This window comes from Haemaphysalis longicornis, unplaced genomic scaffold (assembly GCF_048455015.1).
Source record: "Haemaphysalis longicornis isolate Haplotype H1 unplaced genomic scaffold, Haemaphysalis longicornis Haplotype H1 scaffold_8, whole genome shotgun sequence".
Taxonomy (NCBI): domain Eukaryota; kingdom Metazoa; phylum Arthropoda; class Arachnida; order Ixodida; family Ixodidae; genus Haemaphysalis; species Haemaphysalis longicornis.
In genome coordinates, this window is record NW_027526445.1 from 71,689,075 (window position 1) to 71,710,289 (window position 21,215).

The window sequence follows — 21,215 nt, forward strand, 5'->3', positions numbered from 1 at the left end:
TACTGTGGAACTAAGACAAGGGATGCTGGCAAAAAAAAAAAAACACAATTCGTAAGTTCAAAATCGGCGTCAACACCAGGATGTGATCAGGTAACGTTCATGCTAATGCGAGCTAATAGCTTGTGTTAAAATCTTTTTGTGCATATTTATTTTTTATTGCAATCACCTGCAGCAATAAATTCAGAACTATGCTTAATTGCTAAGTAGCAAGCTGTCTAGCCTTATAACCCTCCCGGCCGTCACCGCTGCCAGGCTATCGTCTGCTGCTATGTCACAACAAGTTTATGCGTGATCGCATAAAAATACGGCCGCGACCATGGGCGTGCCGTCTGACCTCGACTCAGCATGATGCCAAACCCTCTGGTAATTGTCGAGCAGATTCTCGTCTGCGCGGTGACGAGTGGCAGCATATTAGAAGATACCGCCCAGGCAACGTGCACGGACGTCCGTCGGACGTCCGAAATAGTCAAACATCCAATGCCCCACTTGGACGGCCACTGTACGTCTATGTTTAGATGTACAGTTTCGGACGTACAGCGGACATCCAGACATGCATGTACAAGTGCTAATGACATCCGCCAATGGACGTACACAGTTACTACGATAAAATACCGACTTAAATGAGTATAAACGCAAAAACGAAAAAGCAACTTTGCTTCTCAATTAAAAAGATTTTGTACGTCAACAACACACTGACTTGTATATTGCAAGATTCATGTGGATATTTCTAAAATTAAGGCTAATTTTTTACTTTTTTGAAGAAGCTTACCGTCTGCAATGGTTGCCTGCTTGAAAAAGGATATGTAAGAATGGAGAACCGCTAACAAATCATGTGAAGCAAGTTCACTGTGTTTATGTATGCCTGTCTGGCCGCTAGTGTGTTGGCCTCGTGCACTGCAGTATTTATTACTTATCGATCGTTATCCGATTCTGGAAATTTTTACTGAGCATCCAAAATACACCCGATTTCGGACGTTCGACTGGACGTACGGAAGTGTTAAATCCAGACGTCCCACAGACGTACATCCGATTTCGGACGTCAGACTGGACGTACGGCAGTGTTAAATTCGGACGTCCCACGGACGTACCTGGTACGTTCATCGGCACTAAAACGGACGTCATACGGACGCTAGAGCCGGAAGGGACGTACGGTGGCCGGCGGACGGACGTCCGGTGGTTGCTTGGACGCAAGACTCTACACTGGAAGCTTCGTCACCCCTGGAACAATGTCACACCCCCTGGTTCGAGCAGGCTCTCTTCTGCGCGGGGACGAGCGCCAGCACTTTGCATGTATAATGTCGCAACACTCGACACTGCAAGCTTCGTCTCCACTGGGCTAATTTTCATCCGAGACTGTGCATATGGGGCCATGTTCTACAATGGCCGCTAGCCCGTCCAGCTTTGATGACGTCAACGATACAGCGTATAAACCGCCTGCCATTCTCCAGCATATCTAGTGGGCGCGCCAGCTGGCCTCACGTGAGCGCGATGTAAAATCTCTTGGTCAAAACGGTTAGTTATAAAGCTGTAAATCTTCTACTTTCAGAACACGCGGTCGTTGTTTCGCCCAGCTGGAGTGACCACATAGTTTTTATACAGCACACATTACAGTTCGGAATAGTCTGTTGTCTTTTCTGACGCTTTGTGGAGGCACTGAGTCCCATTCAGGGCCCGGCCACCACCGACCGACTACCTCTTTTGTCGTCCGCTGGCTTTTAACTTGCACTACTTTTAGCCCTGTTGGTACGTTGTCTTTCATACACTGCAAAACAGTGTCCTTTAGAAAATTACACCATTTTCCCGTAGGGGAATCCTGAGTAGTTTGCGGAGCGGGCATGGGGTCGATTCAAGTGCCCATTAGTTTTCAGTTCGTAGTTTCCGTGAGGTTGAGGTACGTAGCTACCGTTATATTTACCGTTTGGTTTCCATGGTAACTACCACACTTTTCACTTACCGGAACTACGAAATGCGAAACTGCGTTGACCCCACGGCTGTTTCGCATACTACGCAGGGTTCCCCTACGGGAAGATGGTGTAATTTATTGGAGTGTGGGGGGGGGGGGGGGGTGTTAGAGTGAAGAGGCATTAAAGAGAGAGAGAGAGAGACGATGTACGTGGTATGAGTTTGTTTTTAAGCATTATCATCATCATGTTCAACGTAGGTGACGTCGAGCTGTGGTTGGCATTCCGCTTTGATTATGACCGCCTTATGGTCTGTGAAGTGTAAGGTCAAGGGCTAGTGTAGTGGATGAACCCTAAAGTTGCTGAAGATGAGGTCGATGCACGTTCCCCGGGTGGTTGTGCGCTGCTTGTAATCACGGCCCGCCGAGACTCGCCGACGCACGCCGCTGCCGCCGACGATGAAACGTCTAAGGCGCGTGAAGCGTGCTCGTCTGTTGCCGGCCCAGGAAGACACCGGAAACACTGTCGCTACAGGAGTTTTAAAAGGGAAGCGTGCTCGTCTCGTGCCGGCCCAGGAAGACACCGGCAACACTGTCGCTCCGGGAGCCATAGAAGGTTAAGACACCACCTGGCGTTCAGCAAGCCGAGCATGCGCAGTGGGTGTGTGGAAGGCGCAACAATGACGACAAGGGAGGGACATAGCCCCGACCATGAGATGCTCCGCATCTGAAAATGCCACAAATTGTTTACCGAACATATACCCGTTTTGGAAACAGGCGGAATACTGAAAACGGCTCGTCAAGAAAGTCAATTATATTAACGTCATTAGCTTATGAGAAGACAGAATTATTTTTAGATTTTGTGGTGCGATCTACTGGTACGGCCAAAGATATCATATTGTGGTCAGATATGCCACTAAGAGCGTGCGCCTGAGGGTGCCGATATGAACATCTCTGCTCACAAGAAACAATCCTAAATTGACTGGCGCCGTATCACCGTGAACGCAGGTGCGTTCTGGACCAGTTAAGTTGGGTTGTGAAAAAGAAGCACGTCAACAAACGCTCGGCATCTGTCGTAAAGGTTCGGGGAATTCGCTGCACTGGTTAATTGAAGGGATATTGAAATCACCAGTGTGTAACACGTTCCTGAAATAGCTTTTGCATGTGCACAAGAATTCATTGCGTTTATCACTGAAGTACACGTTTTCGTTATCTATGCACTAAAATCCACGTATGATTAAATTTAGCTCGCCTAGATTTAAATTGAGAATCGCGCATTCTATTCCCAGAATATCCGCCAATTTATTTACACGAAAATATTCGCGGAAAATATTTCCTTGCGATAAGTTCTACGTGCGTTGTGTTGCGATAAATTCTACAACACTTCAGCGTCACTTCTTCATCGATAGCCAAGGTTCGGTTATCATAGGTGCATCGGGATTTTAAACCCGTGTGACTTTTTCCAGGTAGGAAGATTTTTTAGCAAGTTGCGTGTATTCAAGTACATGCATTGGAAAGATTACGCTAATCCTGTGCTTTCTCAGCCAAGCTTGCTCTGTACCCCCTCCAGACTTGCTGGGAATAGTCTTGGCGACATGGTATTGCCGGGTCTTACTCCCTTTCCCATAGACATTTGTAGGTTTGTTTCTGGAGGGTTATCCTCCCGTGCATTCCTTACATATGTCGCCTAGAAGCCTTATACAGATCTTTTCGCCGCCTGGTCTTTTGATGCTTTTAGCACGGCTGCCGTTTGCACTAAGCCAAACGCTTTCCAATAGTCTATAAATGCCATAAAAAGGGGTCTGTGTACTCTGCTGATTTATCTATCTCTCGATTGACCACATGTTTGAGTAGCCTTTCCGAAACACAGCCTGCTGACTGGGTTGTTGTGAATCCAGGCTGTCACCTATGCGGCTAACGTTAACGTTGTAAGCAGCTTGAAAACAATTGAAAATAGGCTGATGTCTTTAAAGGAGCCATGAAGAGAAAACACAAGTTTGGTTCATTCAAAAGATTGTCTCGTTAGAGTCATACTGACACCACTTTTAACGTAAACTTCGCTCAAATAAGCTACATAATTAGGAAAAAAGGGAATGGCCATGCGACCCACCAGCTCATTTCCCGCAACAGAACCTATGATGTCATTCGAGTCAGCTCTGCGATTGGCGGAGGCCGGCAGAAGCAGACGCAAATTAGGTAGAGCTTACAAACTAGCCGAACGAGCGATTTGCGCTTAAATTTAGGGCACATTCTTTACAAAGCAATAAGAATGACGGGACAAACAGTGGAAGTTACGAAAGCACATGTAAACATAGAAGTACTGATGCGTACTGCTGTTTGTACTGCGCACAGCATGCTTGGTTTAGCTGCAGAGCACTACGGGGCTTGGGGTTGTCTCAGACGACACTGGCCGATTGACGCAAGCAACGGTGTCTTACGTGACCACATTTGTCGAGCGAGCACTGTTTCAGGGAACGAATATTTTCACCCAGAACAAAAACAAGCCAGGTTTAAATACAGGCAAAAACAAACCAAACGCTTGCCTCGGTATGGTGGCGCCATCTAGGTTCGGGTAACGTAAAGAAACGCGGGAACAAACCAACACCGCTGTACAGGGTGGAGACAACCTTTGAACGGTCCCGTGCCGCCGCAATTGGGCCACCGTGCTCAACGCGTTGTTCTTTTCGTTTCCCACGAGAACTAGCAACGCGAAACAGACAATATGATTCAAACTTCTTCAGTAAACCGCGTTGCGGCGATAATTTTAGCGCGGTTTTGACACAATGTCTTGCTTCGGCGGCGAGCGAGCGACCCAGAATGGCGGCGCCAGTGTATACGTGTCTCTACCCTGTACGGCGGATGCGTGAATGAAGGTATTCTATATAGGCTGCAGAGCGGTCGGTTCCTGTGATGTCATTGCAGACCGCGAAAACAAACGATTTAGCGGGAAAATCAAAATTTTAACATAAATTGTTCAATTTCTCAGTGAATAAAGTATCGTTTGTATCCGGACAAGCGCTGGGGGCACTATAAAACACGAAATCTTTCGAATAAAACCAACTTGCATTTTCTCTTCATGGCTCCTTTAATTCTTGAGGTTCTTGGTAGCTCCCGTTTATGAATCGGAATATCTTTGGCGCTTTTTCAGACAATGGAAACTTTATCAGTTTTAAGCATGCCTTATAACAGTAACTCCTTAAAGTCAGTGCAATATATTTCCTTATATTAGCTATCTATTCAAAACATTCTCCTATCTGAACAAGGAAAAACATGTTAGTGTAGAAAGAAAGGCTAAAAACAACGTAACAATGGCAATCAGAGAATCAGCAGCCGTTGTGGGAGAGGCAACACGAAGGGAAGAAACTGAAAAACTGAATAATGAAAAACAAAGAAACCAATAGCCAAATGCTACAACATAAAGTGTCCAGTACGGCGGATCAGACTGAATTAGCCACGCTATATGATACTGATTAACACAAGGAAAACAAACGGCATTTGTGCATAAAACACTGGAGTAATAGAGGTAATGCTGCGAATTGAGGAAATCTTGAAAGCGAATAAGTTAAAGCTAACCATCGGCAATAAGAGAATGCGCGCACTCAGAGACGAGCAAGGTAATATTACGCGCAGCTTAGACGAGACAATCAAGGTAGCCGAACGATTCTGCAACACGCTGTATGGCAGAAATATTAGAGCGGGGATGCTATAGACTAGCTCTATTTGGGGTATAGAACTAGTAACTCAACAGGAAGATGGAAAGGCTCTCTAAGCCACGAAAATAGGAAAAGCTGTAGGTGCGACCGCATAACCAGGGATCGTTTAATGCAGGTTGGAGATATTGTACTGGGAAAGCTCGCCGTATTGTTTTTAGCGAAATAGACGTTGTAAAAAGCGCTCGTATTATCAGCCAACTAATCTGATGGTGCGTAAATTGACCCGGACCACGGAGAAAGAAATATTTGGGGAAGAGGAATCCGCTGGGCTGGGGCAGCGCGGGCGGGCGGCGCGTTAATATCACTGTCTGGCGAGGAGTAAATGCAGCTTGCGGAGCAGCACAAAAGATGGCTCGTCCAACTGCGTTGCCATAGTTTACAAGTTCTACTGCGGACACGGCGCACAAAAATCGTAATACCGTCGAATATATTGTGGAAATTGCTAGATTCCTTTCTGCAAAATAAATAAATAGAAGTGCTGGACATCTTAGCAGCAGTTATTAATAAAAAGGGCCCATCTCCCCGCGAGGGGGACTCGAGTAAATGCGTCGCATAGGGGGTGGGTGTATTGCGTTAAAGTTTAGTGTTTGTGGAGTTGGTGGTAGTGAATGCGTTGTATCAGCAGCTTCTTGACGTAGTTTGAATGAGTCAAGGATATACGGCGCGTTCGTAGCCTTTCATTCTGTGTCGGTTTTGTGGCGCAGTGGGAAGAGCACCATGTACCTCGCGTTCCTCCCACAGGTAGTGAATGCGTTGTATCAGCAGCTTCTTGACGTAGTTTGAATGAGTCAAGGATATAAGGCGCGTTCGTAGCCTTCCATTCTGTGTCGGCCTTGTGGCGCAGTGGGTAGAGCACCATGTACCTTGCGTTCATCCCGCAGGGTCGTGGGATCGAAAGCAGGCGCCGGTAAGTATTATTTTTTTATATAGTGTAGGGGGAGTGGTGCGGACCTGTTGTTGAGAGCGAGGAGGGTAGCGTGATGCGGGAGAGGAGGAGTGGGGTTGAGGGCGCACCTGAAACGGCTGTTGCGGACGCCGAGGCACGCCAACGCCGGGTGACATCGTGAGTTAAAGAAATGCTCTGCATTTAAAACTGCCCTAGTTACAAGCCGTACCCGACTTGAAGCAGTCTATTATCTCTATGCTTGAAGCGAAGCATAGACGGAATCCCGGAGCGGACAACGTCTGCCGACACCGCCTTCCCGCCCCGAGTGGTTCACTCTCGCCGCTCTCGCCCCTCGCGGGCGGCTTCCCAGATATGCGCGCTTTTCAAGTTGCACAGGCGGGCGGCAAAGTTAGGGCAGTTAACCATACCTAGATTCTCAACTACATGTTTTTTTTAATGCAGGTTTCGCGTTCTACAAAAATCAAAGCCTCTTCGTCTTACGACAACGATTTTTGAAACGTGAAGAATTCTTTCGGCGCGAACTGACTTCAATGGTAGTCCGGTTGCGCGAGTGATTCGTCGGCGTCGTCTGCCCACGACGGCAGCCGGCTATGCACTGACTTTTCCTTTCCACGTTCACTAACCAAGTTTTCGGTTAGCGAACGTGGAAATACTACAGGACGCGGAATGTCAGCTTTGGCACACAGCGTATACAGTTGTCTAAAAAAAGTTTTTAAATGTATACTTCAATTCCGCTCGTACTGTTACAAATAGACTATTCAGATACATTATTACATATTGCGCCTTTTATGAGTACCCATGCTTTTTGTCGATATAGCTGTACCATGTGCGGAAAGTTATGCGTTCGGCAAGAGACTACCCTAACGAAAGGACGCCCCTTGAAAGGACTGCGACCATATGATGCGCAATCTTTAGAAAGCTGTATAAAGAAATCTGGAAAAATAAAATTTTCTTACTGCAAAATTACTTTTCTATACTTAGTGCTTTGTAGTACCCTAAAATGACGTAAAAAGAACTTTGCCCACAGTAAAGTTGTCTTTAATTTATTTGGTGTTTTAACTTTTAAATGAACAAAAACATAAATTTTTGTTTTAAACTTGTTCTAGACTGATGATTTAAAAGTTACCAGAACATAATTTCAAAAAAATATCCCTTTCTACTTATCTGTTTCCCCTGATAGCTGTTGTTATGTTGCACTCTTGTTGAATGGCGACGTTTTAGCGCGTTTGGTTTGGTTAATGAATTGTCTGCACCCCCGCTCTCTCACCCTCCCCTTTTCATGCAAGTTGGGATTTCAATTCGCTCAATTAAGTTAGTAGGAAGATAACAAGTTAATCGCATTTCACGATTTAATATTATTTTCTTCAACGGAGCAGTCCATTTTGAGTCTTGAAATTTTATGTCACCTACCGACCACCATAAGGATCCAAATTTAGCCTATTTGTAAGAGCAATTTAGTTTCGGTTAGTACAATTCTACAAAAACAATTTTTAAAGTTTTGAAATGGTGGGTGCCGACCAGCAAATCTTACAATTCTACAAAAATAATTTTCACGTTTGCTAGGTAACGAAAACCTCCAGGAGGACGACTCGAGTGCTACGCAGGAGGAACCTTTTTCGTATACTGAAGCAATTACAGGACATCGCAGTGCAGGATCGTTTAGCGTTTGCGAAAGCACTGTATTGAGTGCAGGACGGACATGCTGGTATTCTCTGAGCTTCCACTGCGACTGACGCAGTAGAGTGCAGAGTCTGGAGCTGATGAAGTTTCGGAAATAAATTTTGCATTCGAGGCAGCGAGTTCATTCTACGGACTGTTAAGTTTGCACAACAGCGGTGTGTCATATTCGGTGGTGCGAAAGACACCTCCCGTTATATCAATTTTGCTGTTATGGCTTTTTATTTGTAATTTTAGTCTCTTGATCACATGTAGTAGCAGAGTCCTACAATGCTTCTATGGTCCCTAAACTACGGGCCCAGTTTAACTCTGGAAAACAAGCTGCCGCTAGGATCGCCCCTGTCAATGAGGAGGCTGCGCCGGGCTTCCGCGACGCTTCCTGGTCGGCCTGGCCGGCAACTCGCCTGCATTTTTCTGCTCTGCATTTACACCAGTGAAAACGCGAGCAAACTGTGAAGGTATTTGTGCCAATTATTGTCGCCTAGCTTAGCTCCGAGATAGTGCCAATACCACGCGAGTTACGAATGCATGTTGAAATATCATATCATCTACTGCGTTTGATCGCTAATCTATGAAGCTCCATTAATTTCGCGAAGTGTTACTCCTGTCATTATTCGTTCCTTGGCCCGTTGAGCCGATCTAAATTTGCTTTCCATTCGTTTAAAAGGTGCCGAGTTTCTGCTCCGTATGCCATAACAGGGAGTATGAAATGGCTTATTTATTTCGAGCAAGACAGGCAGCTTACTTTTCAATATTTGCGAGTGCTTTTCGAGTGTTCGCCAGCCCATATCTCTTCAGCGCCGCACTTCTTTCTCGTGGTTAGGGTCAGCACAATCTGCCCGAGGTAGTTACATTCTTCTATTTCTCCACGCCAATCGTCTCCTAAGTTGAAGAGGGCAATTAGGGACGCTTATTTCAAATTACTTTACATCCATTCATATTTATTTTTAGTGCACGGCCATGCTTTTTCATTGTAGGTCCTCAAGCTTTTTCTGCAGTTGTTCTGCATGATCCCGCAGCAATATTATGTCGTCTGAAAACCTCAACTGACTTAAGTATTATCGGCTTATTATTCATCCTGTGTTTTCCCACTCAAGCTTTCTGAATACCATCTCCAGATATGCTGTGAACAGTTTTGTCTAGGAAGTGTCACCCTGTCCTGCTCCCTTTTGAATGGGGAATTTATGTCTTTCCTGGTGAAGTGTTATCCTTCCCGTGCATCCCTTATATATGATATCTGTAAGTAATATGAAGGTCTCTTCTATTTGCAGGTTCGCTAATGCTTTTAGCACGGCTTCTGTTTGTACTGGGTCAGACGCTTTCTCATAGTCTATAAATGACATCTAAGAGGCGTTTAGTGTATTAAGTGGATTTTTCTGCTGCTTAATTGACAAAATGTTTGTGATCCATGGCTAAGTACGTCTTCCTAAACCCAGCCTGGTGTTTGGGTTGTTGGGGATCTAGGCTGTGTCTACTGCGGGTAATTATAAGTTTGGTAAACAGCTTTCAACAACTGAGAGTAGGCTGATGGGTCTGTGATTCGTAAGGTCGTAGATATCTCTCTTTTTATAAATCAGAATAACGTTGCCCTTTTTTCAGACAATGGGTACTTTTTCAGCCTTTAAGCATTCTAAAAATGGTGGTGAAATTTTTTCCAGTACTATACCTCCTTCAGCACTCAAAGGATCCACGGCTATGCCGTCGTCGCGTGCAGCTATTCAACTTTTCATGTCCCTGAGAGCAAATCCTACTCCCTCTTTTCGATTAGTGGGACAAGGAAAGTTAAGCTTGTACTCTCAGTAATTTCCTCTTATCTAATGTCACTGGCATACGGTCCGGGGTAGAATCCTTGTGATCCTTGTATTACCTCGTCTATGTTGTGCTTAAGGTTGCTCTGTGCGTCTTTCCCTGGGTGCAATCTGTTTTTGCCGATGGCAAGCTTTCGTTAGTTGCTTTTCCTCGATCACTGACATGTTATATGCACGAATATGGTTTGTTTTACTTCCGTTAATCAATTTAGACAACTCAATTTTCTAAACCGCACTTGACACCTTCATGTCCTCAAGTTTTCTAATGAGTACATTTGTTTTCTTAGTGAGTTTCCCAGTTTCTTTCCTAGGTGCTGTTTCTCCACACTTGCTGAAGATTCTCGTTAGGTTATTCTTCAGCCTGTCTACACAATCTTCCTTCCCCTCGCTTAGAAGCGCAAATTCGTTGTTATCTGAAATTCTTTCGTCCTGCCTCTGCCTGACTGCATGCTGGGTTTGTTACTTTCCGGGAGTTTCCTTTTTTCCTTCGGGATTCAGGCCTACCTTCCATCTAAGCATCCTGCGATCGCTGCTCCGAACCTTATTTAGAAGCTCCACATACTGCACAATACCTGTGCTGTCACTTCAACCGAAGTCGATTTCGCCTTGTGTTGTAGAATCGTGTCTATGTTCATTTCCTATTCGCTCCTTTGTTCTTCAATCGCAGAATATTTCTTTCTGCAAATCTCTACAGTGTATCTCCACGACTGCTTGCTATTGTGTATTCCAAGTTTTCCCACTGATCATTCAACGATTTTCTTCTTAACGAACTTTTCGTTAAATTCGCCCATATCAATCGTGAACTGTGTTGTTCTCTTCTTCATTGCTGATTCCAATTCCTCGTCGAAAATGTCTACGGCTGCATTATCGTACCTAGTTGGTGCAGACGCCTGTACTGTATTTAAACCTGTAAAGCTTATTTTACTTTATTAATAGCTGCGATTCTTTCTCCTATGCTGAAGAATTGTTCTACGTTGCCTGCTAATTATTTATGTGTTTAGGATCCCACTCCGTGTTTTTTCTTCTCGTTGAATCCTTTGAAGCCCACAATATGTCCGCGAGTCAACACCATGCAACCCTCTCCTGTTCTTCTAACTTCACTTAACCCTCTTATAATCCATCTTATGTCTAACCGCTCCTCTAGTAGTACAGGTGAGCTTCCTACGCTAGACAGGGTTCGTGCATTGAATGTTGCCAGGGTCTAGTTCCAAAGGAGGCCTGTTTGGACCCATAGTTTCTTAATATCCTCTGCTGTAGTGCAGACCTGACCGCCTCCGAGGTCTGGTGTTCTACAGTTGCAGGTATTACGGGCCAACATTTGCTTAGGCAGGCCAGAGAAGGCGTCGACCAACAACTACACCGGGATGTCCAGAACCTTTCATGGTGGGGGAGTGCTGTTTGTGTACAAAACAGCGTTCCCAGCATTGTTGAACGTATAGGGTTTAGGGCTCAGGTATCCAAGAATATGGTTGCTTTCGGAGGAGAGAGCCCTCGATACGTGCGTTGGTTGTGCTCGGGGAGCGAGACTGAGGCAAAGCTATGCCTGGAAGGACTTGAATCCTCGCACGGCGGTTATGGTTTCCTGGGGAGCAATACGTGGCGCGCGACTGTTTGTGTTTCGAAGCGTTCATTCAACTGTGTCCTCTAGGCGCTGCATCTACTTCTAGGCGACAACGGGTGTCCTTGTCAAGGCTGGCATAATGTTCTCGACGCTGAATGCGCTTGCTAAAGCGCAAAAACACGAATAAAAACATAAAACAGCTATTCGATCTTAATACGTATATGCACCTAAGCAATTTTCGCTGAACAAATTTTCCGTGAAATCATCATCATCATCATCATTTATATCACCATCACTATCATCACAATGATGAGGCTACTCAGGTACTTCGCAAGACAAACTCATTTCCCATCGATATTTAACCGCTCATTTCCTGCCTGCTTCAGCTTCGTGTTTTCCTCATCATTTCTTTATTTCATCCCCCTTCGGGTTAGTGGCCGTTCGCTTCTTGTAGACCGTTCCCTGGATATAAACTCTGTTACACTAATTGTCCATCGGTTGTCTGTTGGTCTCCTTACAAGGCCAGCCGAAGCAAATTCTTTTTCTTTATTTGATCTGTGATATCGCCTACTCGAGCTTTTTCCCTTATCCAGCAAGATCGTTTCCTATCCCTGAGCATTACCCCAATAAATATTCGTTCCATGTCCCGTTGAGCAGAGCCTATAAGTTTTCTTGCTGCTTTGTGAGGCGCCAAGTTTCAGCTGAGTATGTCATCACTCGCAGTAAGCACTGGTTGTTGAGTTTTTAGTGAAAGAGGTAGCTTACTTTTCAATAATTAGGCGTGCTTGCTTAGTGCTCCACAATCCATACGTATTCTGCGCCCTGTTTCTCTCTCGTGGTTGGAGTCAGCAGTAACCACCTGTCCGAGGTAGTTATATCATTTTACTTTTCCCAGACTTTCGTTTGGAAAGCGCAAGAGGCCACTTTGGCATGCATATTTATCGGTATTTTAGATTCATTTATATTAATTTTTAGCCCCCAGGCATTACATTCCGATGGTAGTTCCTCAAATAGTGTTTACAGGTGTTTTGCAGACTCACTCAGCAAGACCATGTCGTTCACTAAAATTAAATGGCTCAAGTAATATCCGTTAATCATTAATCCTGTGTTTTCTCAGTCAAGCTTTCTCTGTACTCTCTCCAGACATGCTGGCAACAGTTTTGGCGAGATGGTATCGCCGGGTCTTACTCCCTTTCAGATAGGCATTTTTGGGTTTGTTTCTGGAGGGTTATCGTCCCGTGCATTCCTTTACATATGTCGCTTATGCAGGTTTTTTTTGGTCTCCTGGTATTTTAATGCTTTTAGCACGGCTTGAGTGTCTACTACGTCAGACGCTTTCCAATAGATGTTTGAGTAGCCTTTCCTAAACACAGCCTGCTCTCTGGGTTGTAGGGAATCCAGAATGTCACCTATACGGCTAAAGTTAACTTCGGTAAACAGCTTGAAAACAACGGAAAATAGGTTGATGCTTCTGTAATTCTTGAGGTTCCTGGAAGCTCCGTTCTGTGAATCGGAACAATTTAGACGCTTTTTCAGGCAATGGACACTTTTTCAGTTTTAAGCATTCCTAGTAATACCTCTTTAGAGTCATGATAATATAGTTCCTTATATTAGGTATCTATTGAAAACAAATAGCCCATCTAAACAAGCAAAAGCCTTTTAGTGTCGCAAGGTGTGAAGCAGGTTGTTTTCAGTTCGAGGAGGTGTCAATCTGACCCCGCGGACAATTACGAAGCTGTAGGCTTAGGACAAGGATGCGATATATTAACGGGACAAATTACAAGATAAACTGCACACACATGGAAATCAAACCAAATGTAGATGATACAGTCCTACGGAAAAGTCTAGTAAGAAGTGTCAGATTAACAAGTGTCAGCCCAATGTCAGATTTGGCACACAGCGTATACAAGTCTCTAAAAAACGTTTTTGAAATGTGTACCTCAATTCCGCTTGTACTGTTACAAATAGGCTATTGAGATCCATGGTTATTTAGGTCGCCTTTTTTAGGTACTCCTGCATTTTGTCGACATAGGTGTAACATCTGCGGAAAGTTATGCCTGCTGCAAGAGACAAGCTCAACGAAAGGACGCCCCTTGAAAGGACGGCGACTATATGGCAAACGATGCGCAATGGTTAAAAAGATGTATAAAAAATTACGCCCACCTCCCCTGCGGGAACCCTGGTGTGATGCGACGCTGAGGGGGGTTCAAGCACAAGCGGAGAGCAACCGTCGACCGAAAGGCCGCCGGAGATCGGCACACCGGTTATATGCGCAGCGTGTCCGAAGGAGAGGAGACGGCGGAGAGAGAGAGTACTGCACATGCGCAGCACCGCGCGCAGGGCCGCCCACCGGCGGAGTGAGAGCGCGCTGGGCCGCACCGTAACCTCCGCGATTTGCTGCCGGCGGCGGCAGCAAATAGCGGAGGCCACGGTCGCACACCCGCAGATGTTGACAGAGAGTGTTCGTCTCACCTGGGCACGCGCCGGCGCGTCTGCCGCGACTGTGACGCAACAAAATCCACTTTAATCCAAATCCAATCCAATCCAAGCCAAGCCAAGCCAAGCCAATCCAATCAAATCCAACCCAATGCCCCTCGCAAGAGAGTGTTCGCTTTTGGAAAGGAGAGGGGGTGAGCGGAGGAGAGTGCGGATGCCGACTACTACGACGGACGCACGCAGGAAAGACAGGGCCGCCGAGGAGAGATGCTATTAGTGTCCCATCTAAAAGTTTAGAAAATTAAACATTTTTGACACTCAAAACAACTTTATTATATTCGGGGCAGAAAATGTACCTCTATGAAAGTTAGCAGAAAGAATGGCTTTACTCAAAGTGTATTGTACTGCTCTTGAAAGGTTTTGTTCCAGTGCACTTGAAATATTTCTGTCCAATGGATTGGCTGCACCCCGGCTCTCGTACCAACCCTTATCATACAAGTTGAGTTTCATTAGACAATTAAATTTGTCGGAATAATAAAACTTACGCGCATGTCACGATTTCATATTATTTTCTTAAGGGGAGCGGTTCATTTTGTGTCTATAGGCCGATAGTGTATGCCCATTTCCTTTTACTTGAGCAATAATTTTTATCAATTTGAAACACATATAAGCTTCTCTGAAAACCATACCGTAAGTAGTGCATGTCAACACGGCCTCTGAAAAGGCCAGTCAGCAACCATGCAATTTCTTGAAACTGTTCACGACTGCGCTTGAATATTGGATAAACAGGGGCAGCTTGAAATCAAATTCGTTGATTTTGAAAACCCCTTCGATAGCCTATATAACCAAATTGGCTTCACAATTTCATTCTGGCAAAATAAAATGGGCTTAGACGATTTCTGCGTGAAGACCTTGGCAATGCATAATAAGATTATACAGAAAATTCAATATAGAAAAAAAAATTCTCACTTGTGGTCGACAATCTATACTGCTTCCGCTGTGTGTAATTGATTTATTGATCTATATAGCACTTTAGTTCTTGGTGGCATCCACGTTGCTTCTCCAGCAACCCCAGCGGGCTGCGATAGCACACGTATTCCTACGAAGTGTTTCAGAGTACCCGGTTCCGGATATGTCCAGTACTAGGTGTATTGAACTAGAGGTGTTTGAAACAGTCGTGCTTGTGGAGAACGCCGAAGACGACCTAACGTTTTGCTATAGTTTGAGTATAGTTGCCACTAATTTTTTCCACTTCGCTACCGCTTCCCGATCGCAGGCCTTAGAGCAGAACATGAGTGCCGACGTCCTATACTAACGCCTGACGTTATGTAACCTTGAAGTTTAGCTAAACACATATAGGTCCCGCGACTAGGAAAAAACCCCATCTGGTGCCTTCACACCTTCTTTAAGGGCTCAGTAAAACTTCATTCTCTCTTAGCTAAACTACATGCCGTGTTAAGTCATTACCATTGTGCGTGCAGCTGCAATTCGGGCTCCTGGAGCGGCAGTGTTGCCGGTGTCTTCCTGGGCCGGAGGATGGATGGACGATGGACGACGGACGACGGAGCTGAGAGCAAGAGATGCTTTGCATCTAAAATATTCTTTGCCAGTTATAAAAATTGACGGGGCACGAACACATCTACCTCCTGACCATTTAACGTGAAATGCTTTTATCAGCACTCGAGTGGTTTTATGCCGTGACAAAACTCTGGTATCGCAGAATATGGGCGAACACCCGTGCGTGGTGCAGTGTTCCCATAGTTGGGAGCCCTGCTTTGATTTTTCCCCATTTTCGGGTTCTTGCAGACGTATGTTTTAACATCGCCCAATTTGTCCTTCATAAGTGTGGCCACACGTCATCGGTATCAAATAAACAACATACGTTGCACAGCGCACAAAGTAGGTTTCACTTGGCATGTTTGTTTTCTTTGCGGCTTCTCACTGGGTGATAACATTGTGTCTACTTTGCCACATAGCCTAGTCAGTTTCTTTGGGGCCGAGAAAACCACGTCGACGTCATACCGGTTAGCAACATTTTTTAACCCGTGCGACATCTTGTGCATATACGAAATGACGACAGGTTTTTTACATTTATATTGTTTTAGGGGCGAAGCTCCTTAAGGCGTGGGTCTGTCCATCCTCGACGTATGTATGTAGCCACCTCTAGTTTAGTTCTTGGATTGTTTACTAGATGGCGTGGCTACCTCTAGTTTAGTTCTTGGATTGTTTACTAGATGGCGGTACTTGTATATGATGAAAAGATGCGCTTGGATTGTTTACTAGATGGCGTGGCTACCTCTAGTTTAGTTCTTGGATTGTTTACTAGATGGCGGGGAGCGTTGTAATAAAATCCGTTCGCTGTTGGCGCGCGCTCGGAGTCGCCCGATGGATAAGGCTGCACATGTGCGAGCCCGCGAGGCAGAAGCGCTCCATGAAGCTGCGCGACGCCGCCGCCAAGATCCTGCCGTACGAGAGCGGGAGGCCGAAGCGTGTCGTCTGGCTGCGTGACGACGCCGCCAAGATCCCAGCGTTCGAGAACGAGAGGCCCAAGCGTCACGGCAACGGCGCGAGGACCCTGCCGTACGCGAAGCGGCACGGCTGCGGCGCGAAGAGGATCTCCAAAACGTCAGAGAACGGGAAGCGGCGAGACAGCGCGCGTATCGGCAGGCAGACCCCGATGCAGTGAGAGCTCGTGAGGCGTCTGCAAAACGCATCAGGCGAGCTCAGCCCCAAGGTGCCGACGCGCGGTTTAAGCGAGACTTTCTAGACGTTACGTTCGGACACAGATGTAGTGGGCGAACTTTCACTGAAGAGTCACGGTTTTACCGATGATTTCCCCTCAGGAGCTTCGCCCACTCATCATCATTCACCCCGTGGATATGCTGTGAATTTTTTTTCTCGTTCCCAGCAGTCTGATTTAGCACCTTTTTATTAACTTAAGCGTTATCTTGTGGAAAACAGACCTCCCTGTGATCATTGAGGGAAAGCGGACCAGGTTCCTACTGCTGGATGGACATGCGAGGGTTTTGGCCTGATGCCCCTCGGCCAAGCTACGGCGAACGACCTCGTGAAAGTCAGGAGTGCCTTGCCTCCCTTCTGCTCTCGCCGTCGCAGCAGCGACGCCAGTCCATGTGTTGAAGAAGGGACCAGGAAGAGCCGAGACGCCCACGGCGTACCAGAACTGGGAAGAAGCGTTCGTCCTCTTTCTTTGGTTGGTTGGTTGGTTCCAAAAAAATGGCTCGTACCCACTCAGGGGGATTGGCCAGGAAATGGGCGCTTACTGAGAGAAGAGGAAAAACTGGAATTTGGATTAAAAGAAGAAAAGTGAACAAATACAGGAAAAAGGTGAGTATAAACAGGAATAAAAAGATAATAAGTAAACTGCCAGAAAATGAGGTGCGGTAGCCGATAGAGCTCACCAACTACAAAATCAACACAAATGAATAAGGAAAGGATAGACCGAAGGACAATCGTGGAAAGTACGTAAGAAAATTAAAGAAAGAAGATTCGGCAGCGAAGGAGAGGCAGTGAGGGGGAAGGCAGAGGATACAGGCGCAGACATGTTTTTAAGAGCAGTCTGCCATCTTGAATTAGCGGCTAGCACGGTAGACGTCGTGATTCAAAGATGAATGAATGTACAGCGCTACAAAGATCCCCGCGGCAAAAACCCAGTACAGTCGCCCAGAATGATAATATTAGAGGAACAGTGATTGGGTGGGCCAATTGATTAAAAGGGTTTTCCAGATATCTTTTTCGTATGGAGGCGAACCGTCGGCAGAAGAGGAGAAAATGTTCTATAGTCTCTAATTCATTGCAAAATACACAAAGGGGTGAAGGGGCCAGTTCACAGCGGTGCAAATAATAATTTAAATTTGCTACGCCACAGCGAAAATTAGTTAGGCTAACTTCGCATTCGCGTGATTGGCTAATCCGGCACTTCCAGGAGAACCGGAGGTGCTCGAACTCTGAACGTACGCACGCAGTTTCAGCCATGCTTTTTAGGAGGCCTAATCTGCGAAAACGTGCCGAGGTGAGGAACTGTATTTGCGGCAAGATTTCCACCACTGGGCCGTCCAGTGCAAGTCCCGCCAACGTATCTGCCGATTCGTTAATCCAGATGCCAGCGTGTCAGGCACCCACATTAAACGCAGCTCTCCTAATGATTAGGCACTAAATAATTAAGGGCTCTACGTAGAGGAGAGCTAATTGGGGACGAAAGAGCAGTGCAAACTCAGAGAGAGTCAGTGATTACTATTACATGTTGTTTAGTAGAATCTAACTTTCGAAGGGCTAAGATAATTGCCAAGTATTGTGCATGAAAAGAGCTAGTGTAATCAGGTAGTCGGAGGGAAAAGGACCAATCTAAACAGGGAGAAACAATGCCTACGCCTGCCTTGTCATTACGGACGGAGGCATCAGTGCCGATAGTGACGTGACCAGGAAAACCTGTTAGGTGATCCTGCAAAATGCCGGATAAGAGATTCGACGGAAGCATTTTATCATTCCTCGGGAAACTTTCATCGAAAGCTACATCTAAGGATGAGACATGACGATTAGGTACTGTAACAGATAATAAGGCCACGCGTAACGGGTCTAGTAAGGATTGTGCCAATATCACTTGTGGGCGTTTGAACCTGGGCCATGTGCTGCTGAAAAACAACGACGGCCATGTAACAAAGGCTGTCTGCGGTCTGGATATGGGCGATGCCATTATTATTAGGAATGCATCAACAGTGAGGGCGTGCAGGCGGGAGACTAGTGTGGGAATTCGGGCTTTCATGTATAAAACGTTTATTGGCACGTAACGTGGGAGACCCAGACATAGTCTGAGAGCTTGCTGTTCTAGCATTACCAGCGGCCGAAGTTTGTAATGTACCCTTCCTGAGAACAGCACACATCCAAATTCAAGCATTGGTCGTACATACATTCGGTGAATCATTAATAAGGTGTCACGGCGCATACCAAATTTCTTGTGACTAAGGCTTCTCAATAGCGAAACAGACCACGCACCCTTAGAAGCAACATATTCAATGTGCGGACGCCAATTTAAAGTGTATTCGTATATTATTCCTAGGTATTTCAGAGAATTGACCTGGGGAATGGTTTACTGGCGGTAATTAAGAGAAATGGAGGCTGGCCCACCCATCGGAAAGACGAGGAGAGCACATTTGTTCACATTTAAGTTTAAGTATAGACCATCTAGCCAAGCCTCTAGAGCGCATAGATAGGTCTGAAGGTATTGTTACAATATGTGAATGTCTTTGGCTGACGCAAAGAAAGCGATGTCGTCAGGGTAAACGTACAGCTGAACGTCAGGGTGTATTGGAATGGAGCTCATAAGAACGTTAAAAAGCACTGGAGACAAAACAGAGCCTTGAGGAACACCGCGGGTGTGACTGAATACTGGGGAGGACCGACCTTGCTGTGAACAAAAACAATTTCTATTGGTCAGAAAACTCATAATTCATGAGATGATGTATTTCGGGAAAGGATGACGTTTAAGCGAATTGAAAAGAAGTTGGTACTCAACGCTGTCGTAAGCTTTGGCAGCATCCAGGGTGACCAGGACGGCCACTTCTCTTCGTGAGCGGGCTAAATGAATGCGGCTCTCCAAATCAATGTGGGCAGACCAAATTGAACAGCCCGGCCTGAAACCTATCTTTTTGGGACTTAAGATGTTGTGTGATTCCAGGATATTTTCTATTCGAGTGAGTAAAATTCTTTCAACCAGTTTTACTAAGTTCGACGTGAGAGCGATGGGTCTAATATTATCAATTGTAGAACCCCAACCTTGTTTTTTAAGGAGGGGAACAATCTGAGCCAGCCGCCACTCAGGTGGAACCCACGAACGCCGTAAAGAGTGGTTAACCACGTGTAGTAGGCAGGCGGGGGATTCGCTGAAGAGAAGTCTCAGCATGCGAACTGTAATGTTATCAGGTCCTGGAGCCGAGTCAGGGGCTAGACGCAATGCCTTCTCGAGATCTTCCATAGTGGCTTCCTCAAAGTCATCCTGACCACATCCTGTGAGGATTGGTGGCACCACTGATGTAAAACGCGTATGCAATCCTAGAGGGATCCTGTTCAGAAAATCTTGAGTTTCATCCGGGGAATTGATAACGGAATCAACATTCTGATCGGGATTAGCCACTTTCCAACTACGTAATAATTTAAGCAGGGTGCTTTTTCTCCGCGGATATGATAGAAGAGAAAACCGATCTGACTTATATTGTTCTTTAGCCTTAGCAATAGTTCGTTTAAAAATTGCGCGAATAAATTTGAAATTACTGCAATTAGCAGGACACTGATTGCGAAGCAACCTTTTCCACGCGGCATTTCTGCGCCTGTACTCTCGTGTGCACTCATCCTTCCACCAAAGAGTGCAAGGACCATCCCTAACTGACGAGTCTGTGAATTTTGATCGCACTGCTGTTTCGGTAATCAAATTTAGGACCTCCGTCGCCACACGGTCTTGGTTAACGTGGGTTAGTGAAGGAAGAGCAGTGCGTAATTCTTTTCCAAACCGTGTCATGTCTACGAAATATTGGACTCGGCGGTTTGGAGTTCGTTCAGAGCATACGACTTCAAAAAAAACGGGAGCATGATAACTGTTGGTTGCATCGGGGACCGTATCCCAATCCGTTACCAGACCCGGCGTAGATAGAGTCAAGTCTACAACCGAGCGGGACTGACCCCTGACACAAGTTATCGCTCCAGAGTTGTGGCATGACAGGTTATTGTCCCCAATCCAATCCCATAAACGTCAGCCGCAAGCATCTGTGCGGGAGCCCCAGGATGTGTGGTGTGAGTTAAAGTCACCTGCTAAGACACAGGGGGGTTTGCATGATGCCAAAGCAGCGTCCAATGGTCTAATAGATGTTACACCAGATGGGAAGTATGCGTTAATCACCGAAAAGGGAGTAGAATCCGGAAGAAAAAGGTCGACTGCAAGGATTTCGCACTCACTGGTCAATAACGTGAAAGAAACAGATACTCTGTGGCAGAATGCGGCCGAAATTAATATAAGCAAGCCTCCCCCTACCGTGGCGATCTAAGCGAAATCAGCGAAAGGTACGCACAGCAAATGATTTTGAGGGAGAGAGCCACGTTTCCTGAAGTAGAATGATATCCGGAGAGAGCTTAGAAATTTGGTAGGAAAGATCGGGAGACACCGAGAACGCAGAGCGACAATTGCACTGCAGGACTCGGATCCGCC